The sequence below is a fragment of the Streptopelia decaocto genome, assembly GCF_964273445.1.
Source record: "Streptopelia decaocto genome assembly, chromosome: 26".
NCBI lineage: Eukaryota > Metazoa > Chordata > Aves > Columbiformes > Columbidae > Streptopelia > Streptopelia decaocto.
Genome location: NC_138681.1, coordinates 3,246,011 through 3,253,893, shown reverse-complemented (window position 1 = coordinate 3,253,893; position 7,883 = coordinate 3,246,011).

Below are 7,883 nucleotides of genomic sequence, written 5' to 3'. Positions count from 1 at the left end.
GTGAAAGAGCTCTCCAAGGAAAAGATTCAAGGAATTATACAATAACGCAGGCTGGAAGAGACCCCTGAACACCATCTCTGTCCCACTGACCTTTATGGCACCCCAAGGACCAGCTGATGGCATTTGTGCTCCCTTGGGTTCATCTCACCACATGCACACAGTGGACATGCACATGATGTGTGTGTTTACATCTCATCTGTAAAATGAAAACAGGGACTTTTGACCTAGTGTTTCATAGAATCATGGAATGTCCTGAGTTGGAAGGACCCAAAGGATCATGGAGTCCAACTCCAGTCCCTGCACAGGACACCCCACAGGTCACCCCGTGTGTCTGAGGACATTGTCCAGTCTCTTCTTGAACACTGTCAGGTTGGGGCCATGACACCTCCCTGGGGAGCCTGTTCAGTGTCCAGCACCTCTGGGGGAATAACCTTTTCCTCATGTCCAACCTAAACCTCCCCTGACACATCTTCCTTCCATTCCCTTGGGCTTCTTCATTAGTCACCAGAGAGAAGACATCAGTACGAACCCTTCCTTCTCCCCTTGTGAGGAAGCTGTAGCCACCATGAGGTCTCCTTTTAGTCTTTCCTTCAGCTCTGATGGTGAGAAACCCCTTGGTTTGCTTTCTGAAGCAGAAAGGAGAAGCCATGACCTGCAGCCTCTTTCCCTGCAGGCTGCAGACACCCATCTCTCTTCCCCACCTGCTCTCACCCCAGCATCTCTGCACCTTCACTGCTGTGTCTGCACCCTCACCGGCTGCTCTTTGGAACACCAACCATGGGCTGATCCAGCTCCCTCTGGGTCACCTCTTGCCCCACAGCACTGCTCTTCCAGTGACATTTCTTACTCCTCATATCCATTCCTCACCTTCCAAGTAGACTTCTTTTTTCTCTTTCCTGCTTCTTTTACTATCAAGAAAAGCTTGACCATCTCATCAACTGCCCTTCATGCAGGGAACCCAACCCGTTAGACCTCTTGTGGTCTTTTACCTGACCAGAGAGAAGTCACCTCGCCATGATCTTCTAAATCCCATGAGTGCTGCTGGCCTTTCAGCTTCTCTGACAGACACGACCATGTCCCTGCCCATGTCCCGTCATGTTCTCAGGTGGCATGGACATGACAACCCATCTCTCTTCCTGAATAAGACCTGTGGGCACTCGGGCAGAGGTTCTTTCCCAGCCATGTCCCTGCTGCTGGGCTGTCACCTCCAGACACAGAACTGACCCCACTGTCCCCTTCACAGCCACATGATTCCGCCTGGATTATGAGTGTCTGAGACACAACTGACCTCATAATACCGAACCCATCCATCCCCCTCCCCATAGCCGAGGGCCTGACCAGATAATAGTATGCTTGTTGTATCAAATTAAACAAATGTATTTTCCTCTAAATGTTTGATTGGAGAAACTTCCTTTGCAGTAACTGTTGTTTTTATGTTGACATCATTTCTATCTTCTCTTCTGCCTCTTTTTTTTTTTTTTATTTTCTGCAGATATTCTATATTCAAAAACGTGTCCAGGGGAAAGATTCGTTGAATCATAGAGTCAGTCAGGTTTGAAGAGAGCCCTGAACATCTTCTTGCTTCACTCTCCTTCCCAAAGCAGGGTGACCAGGTGAGGTTCTTCAAGGTTCCACTCAGCTTTGCATCATCTCCATCACAGCACAGGAGGGACAATAAAGACCTTCAGCAGTTTTGGCCCAAATGCTGGTCACTGGGGGATGACACACTAGCTGCACAGAGGACACTGCATCGCAGATGATATTTGGGCTTGAAGTTTCAGTGAACTTCCCACCAAGCATCCACTTCTCCACCACAAACAGCATCAATCGGGCTATAAGGACACCACAAGAGACCATGTCCAAGGCCTGGCACAATTTCATACACACAACATGCCTGTCTTTCCCCTGCCCATTTTGGTTCACAAGTCATTTCTTGTCCTTCAAGTGCCTGCAGATGGATGCAGGAGGACTTGTCCCGTCACCTTCCCAGGGACAGAGACAAGCTGAGCAGCCTGTGATTCTCCCCATTCTCCTTCCTGCCTTTCTTGAAGATGGGTTTGACGGATGCCAGGACCTCCTGGATTGCACTGTCATTTTGAAAACACAATCCAGAATCACAGGGCAACTGAGGTGAATCTCACTGGGTCAGTGGGGTTTGTTCCCAGAGTCACACACACAAATGTCAGGGTTGTGCCATGTGTCCATAACTGAGTTGGCTTTGTGGACTCTCATCTGAGGCAGAATCATAGAATCATAGAATACTCTGATAGGAAGAGAGCCTTGGGATCATTGAGTCCAACCACAGCCCAGCTCTCGCACTAAACCATGTCCCTGAGAACCTTGTCTAAACTCCTTTAAACCCCTTCAGGGGTGGTGACTCCCCCACTGCCCTGGGCAGCCTGTTCCAATGCCTGACAACCCTTTCCCAGAAATATTTTTTCAGACACTCTTTCCTGAGCCTGTTGCGTTCATAGAGTTGTTGTGACCCAAGTGCAGGACCCAGCACTTGGCCTTGTTAAACCTCAGACAACTGGCCTCAGCCCAACGATCCAGCTGCTCCAGATCCCTAAGTATGGCCATCCTCATGTCCCACGTCATGAGGAATGGACATGGGGACCTCAGTTCAAGGCAGCACATCCTAGTGCTGCATTCAGGGCTTCATGGAACCTGCAGGAATAGCTGATGGTGTTTGTACTGAGTTGGGTTCATCTTATGTCCATGATATGCATGCTCATATCTCATCCATACAGTGGAAACATTGGCTTCTGACTTAGTCATTCAGTGTCCTTGTGTTGAGGGATGAACAACCTCTCTCAGCTGGGGTGAAGGGCCAGTGCAGGAAAAGGTGGTTTTGAGGGGCTGGTCTGTGGTGCCTGTGCTGGGCCAGTTTCCCCAGGTTGTCCCATGACCATGGCACAGCCCAGCCCCTGCTCTGCTGGTGCTTCAGGGCTCTCCCAGGAGGCCTGGCTGGGAGAGGACACTGCTGTGTGCCAGCCCTGCACACTCACACACTTCAGCCGTTCACTGGTATTTTCTTCTCTGGGGCATTTGCCAGTTCAGCCCTCCCACCCCCTCCTGAATTGTGCCACCCCCCTGCCCTCTCCCCAGCCCAGCCCAGCAGAGCAGCCACACTGGAACTGGAACTGGTCCCACAGCAGTGGGGACCAGTGAGAATGAAGGACAGTGAGAATGTTCATCCAGCCAGCATGCTGAGAGGGTCTCCAGCACAGGCAGCTTGCAGACCCAGGTCTAGACTGGCTCCCCAGGACAGCATGAGGCATTTGGCCTAGGGGATCCTCAGGAAGGTCCTGCGGCCACAGTGCCAGGGCCACCTGCCCCAAGCTGCCACCTGCAGCAAAGGGTTTCTCTCTCCATGTCTTCTCTGCACACATACAGTGCCCCACTCTTCTCCTGGAACATCCCGTCTCCCCACAGAGCCCTGTCCCAAGAGACCTGAGCTATGCTGACCTGGCCAGTTGTTCCTGTGTTGATGTCCTTGTTCAGAAGGACCCTCTGCCATGTCTGTGGGGGGATCTGGAGCTCTGAGCAGCCCTGACCCACACAGCCCCCTTCAACCCCACAAGCTCCCTGCCTGCCCTGCCGGGGGTCGCTCCTTCCCCCCACAGCTGCTGCCATGGGATCTCCCGGGCAGGCTGAGCGCTGACCCTGGCAGGCGGCAGAGTCCCTGCCCGGCACAGCCCTGGGGTGCAGGGACCCTGCTCTGCAGGACAGCCCTGGGCACCCCTGGGTGCTCACCCGGCTTCACAGTGTTCAACATGGGCTGACAAGAGCCCCGTCCTTACAGATCCCACCAGCTGTGCCTGTGCCAGTTTTAGGAGATGCACTGCCCTGCACCAGAGACTTACCATGGCAAGGGCTGCAAAGGTTTCTCCTCCAGTGAGCTCTCAGCATCCTCCCAGTCCTGACCACCTTTAATCTCTCTCTGTTGCTCGTCTGCTGAGATCCCCAGGCAGAGCCCTCAGCCCTGCTGCGTGTGCAGAGGAGCTGCTCCTGGGCAGAGCTGTCTCTCTGCAGCGCTGCCGCTGCCATGAGCTCCCTGTGTCCCAGGAGCCCAGCCCAGCTCAGCAGCACAGGAGCAGCCCAAGGCGCTTTAATGACCCATCTGGTGGGTTTGGTGCTGAGTCCATGGACCTCAGACCCTGGAGGAAGTTGAAGAAACTTCTCAAGTAGTCAAAGTCAGATTCAAACTCCAAAGTTTCTTGTAATGTTAATGGGTCCCACTGAGGGAACCTACTGAGAAACCATCCCAGGGGTCAGGTCAGAGAAGAAAATTGGAGGTAGAGATGACAGGTCAGGAAAAGCAAAGTAAAGGTGTCTGTGATGCTGAGGAAACCTGGATGTGTTTCATTAATCAAAGGGACAAGCCCTGACCCCCAGCCCTGGGAAGGCAGATCCTGTCCCTCCCACGTTGCCCAGGGCCCTTCCTGGGACAGTGTGATGTGGGGCTGTGCAAGGCCAAGGGCAGGACTATGGTCCCACACCTCCCAGGTTCCTGGCTGGGGACAAGGAGCCATGAGGCCCCTGTGCTGCAAGGACAAGGTGTCTCCTCACAGGCATCAGAGGTGCAGACAACAGCCACAGCCAAGGGGAGAAGGAGCTCATGTCTGGTGGGGCTTTCAGCCTCTTTCCATCCCGTGATCATCTGCACGACAGCCTGTCCTGTGCTGTCCATCCCCTGCACCTCTGTCCCTGCAGGCTGCACACATCCCCCCTGCTGCCCCACCTTGCTCCTGTCTGAGCATCTTCCTTCCTTTACTGAGCTCTCTCCATCCTCCCCAGCTGGTCCTTGAAGCACAAAGCCTTGGGCTGATGCAGACTCCCTCTGCTGACCTGCTCCACCACAGCACTGCCCTTCCATCACATTCCTTTCTGCTCATGTCCAGCCTGGACCTCCCCAGCTGCACTTTGGGCCATTATGTCATTCTCATCCTCTTTCCCACTATGCAGAAACCTCCACCACCTCTGAAACCGCCCTTCAAGCGCTCTCAGGCTACTCCTGCACTGCTGCAGCCTCCCCAGCGCTGCTGGGCCAAAGCAGCCCAGGTCCCTCAGCACCCCACACCATGTGCACAAGGTGCTGAACCTGCCTTGGCACAGCCCTGCACTCTCCAGTTCCTCCCTGCTGCTCCAGACTGGGAAGCCGCACACTGGCACACACCCGTGTGTGTGGGTCACCCCAGTGCTGAACCGACTGGGATGAGAACTGCAGGTGTCTGGGTCCCCACGCTCCTCCTCATGCAGCCCCATGTGCAGCTGCCTTGTTCATGGTGAGCGTGCACCACGGGCTGGGGTGGGGACCTTGAAGTGCCCAGGCCCTTCTCCTCAGGGTCACTGCTCAGCGTGTCAGGTCCTGCTCTGTCCTGATGGATGGGGTTATTGTCCCACCCTGATACAGAACTGGCCACTTCCCAGTATCAAACCCTAACCTAGCTGAATCCTGGATTTCCTCAAAGTTGCTGCTCTCCCTGGACTGAAGTTCCATTTGCTCAGCTGTTAATACTTGCATGCGGACGGCTTATCCTGATGAGGGTGTCTCTCCCAACATAACAGAATGAGGAGTTACAGGACACTATAAATAGCCCCTACTGGAGAAACTGTGGGGCCTTGGAGGTCTGGTACTTATAATGCCAGAGCTCTAGACTTAGAGGTGAATTTTCCCTTCATGTGGTAGAGCAGCAGGAATGTGTGGAGCTCTGCCTGGGGACAGACAATGTCAGCTGAACGTTGAGGAGTCAGCATGAGAGGGCAGAACAACATGGGCAGTGTTGTGGTGACTGGACATCAGCTACAGACTCACTGATGAGGAATTGGAATGAGATGAGGCCTCCTCCAGACAAATGAAAGAAGCCTCATGTTACCAGGACCGTGTCTTCATGGCAGACCTGAGATATCCCAATATCTGCAAGGAACCAGCCATCCAGGAGGGTTTGGAGCCCATTGACAACATCTTCCTGACACGGTGACTGAGGAGTCAGTGGGTGAGGTGCCCTGTGGGACTTCACACTTACAAACCAGAAAGAGTTGGTCAGGATGGAACAGTCAGGGATGGGAAAGTGGAGCTGAGGCTCCTGGGAGATGAGAACAAGGCCAAGAGCAGGATTTCAGGAGAGCAGGATTTGGCTGCTGAGGGACCTGCTTGGGTCCTATGGGATATGACCTTGGTGTCTGCAGAGCTTTTCTCTCCCATCTCCTCCCTCCTCTCTCCCACCTGCTGTTGTGCAGCGTTTTTTACCCTTCCTCAAATACAATATCCCAGAGGTGCTGCAGCATCACTGAGTGGCTCAGATTGGGCAAGGAGTGGGTCCATCTTGGAGCAGCTGAAATCAGCTCTGTCTGACGTTGGTCAAACTCCTGTTGTCTTCTCAGAGTGGTGACAACTGTAGCACAGCCACACTCACCCCCAGTTCCAAGGCTTTGCCATGTAAGCCCAGTACAGGGTGACAACATGTGTGCTACAAATTACTTGATCGTGGAGAAGAAATGGATCTTCTGTTGGCAACTCAAGCAACTCACTAGTGAATGAGTACGTTCCTATGGGGAACTGTGATTGCCCTGACATTCTCTGGTCAGGCAAAGATACAGGTACCAACACTCCAAAGTGTCTTGGGCCAACTGCTTTACATCTGCCTGGTAGGGCAACAAGGGTGATGCTTGCGTGGATCTGGAACTTGGAAACAAGGAAGAGCTGGTGAGGGATGTGAACATCAGTGTCCATGTTGGCTGTTGTGAGCAGGACACAGAGGGGTCCCAGGCACCAGAGGGGAGGGAGGAAGGCCAGCAGCACAGCACAGGCTGGTGGGTCCAGAGGAGAAGACTTTGACATACTGGGGGGTTGATAGATGTGGTGCCACGGGAAGCAGCTCTGAATGGTGAAGGAGCTCAGGAAATCTAAACAAGCCTTACAGGACAGCCTGCTCCAAGCACAAGAAATGATCTCTCCAAGTACCCCTGTAAAGAAGCATTTATCTCGTGAGACTGCTTCTCTGATCTGATGGACCTGCAGGGCAGAAAGGCAGCACACAGGAGGTGGGAGCAGGGGAAGCTGCAAAGGAGGAATTTAGAAACCTTGTCCATGGATGTAGAGATACCAAAGCTCCCCTGGACTTGATAGATGAAGGAGAGATTGAGGGCAGCAAGATGAGCTGACAGAGCTTCACTTGCAGTAAGAGAATAGACAGGGTGAACGTGGGCCTGCTGCTGAACTTCATAAGAGTAGAATCAGATGGGACTGAGGTTCTTCATGGCTTCTTTGCCTCCATCTTCACCAGCAAGGTCTCCTGGACTTTGTTCCTGAAGGCAGGAGTCTGGAGAACACCCAGCAGTGGATGGGGCTCAAGTCAGGGGTGACCTGAGCAAACTCAGACACCGTTACAGAACAGGAGATGGGTCACTTGACCAGCTACTGAACACAAGTATCGCTGTGCTGTGGCACCTGAGATTGCCAGGGACACCCACCTCTTGGTCCAGAGGAGTGTGACTCCTCTTGAGCTGGCCTGGCCTCTCTCCTCGCTCACATGGTGATTTAGTTACACACTTTTCTGACATATTCAGTCTTTATCAGGAGATGCAACACATCAGTATGGACTGGAGGCTGCTGATGCCACCTGTTCTGGAAAGGGAGGAAAGGGTGAGCAGGGAAGGGAATAGAAGAAATTTGGCTTTATTGCTATTTATTGTGGAAATGCTCTCTGTTTGGCTATTCCTGAAATCTCTCTAATCATCCACACCCGACTTGAAGCCTTTAGGAAAATGATGCACAGAGCCTTGGCTTGTAAGAGCATTTTCGATGTTAATGAGCCCTCTGCTGCCATGATCCTGAACTGCAGATACTGAGAGAATGAACAATCCTCTAATGAAGTGAA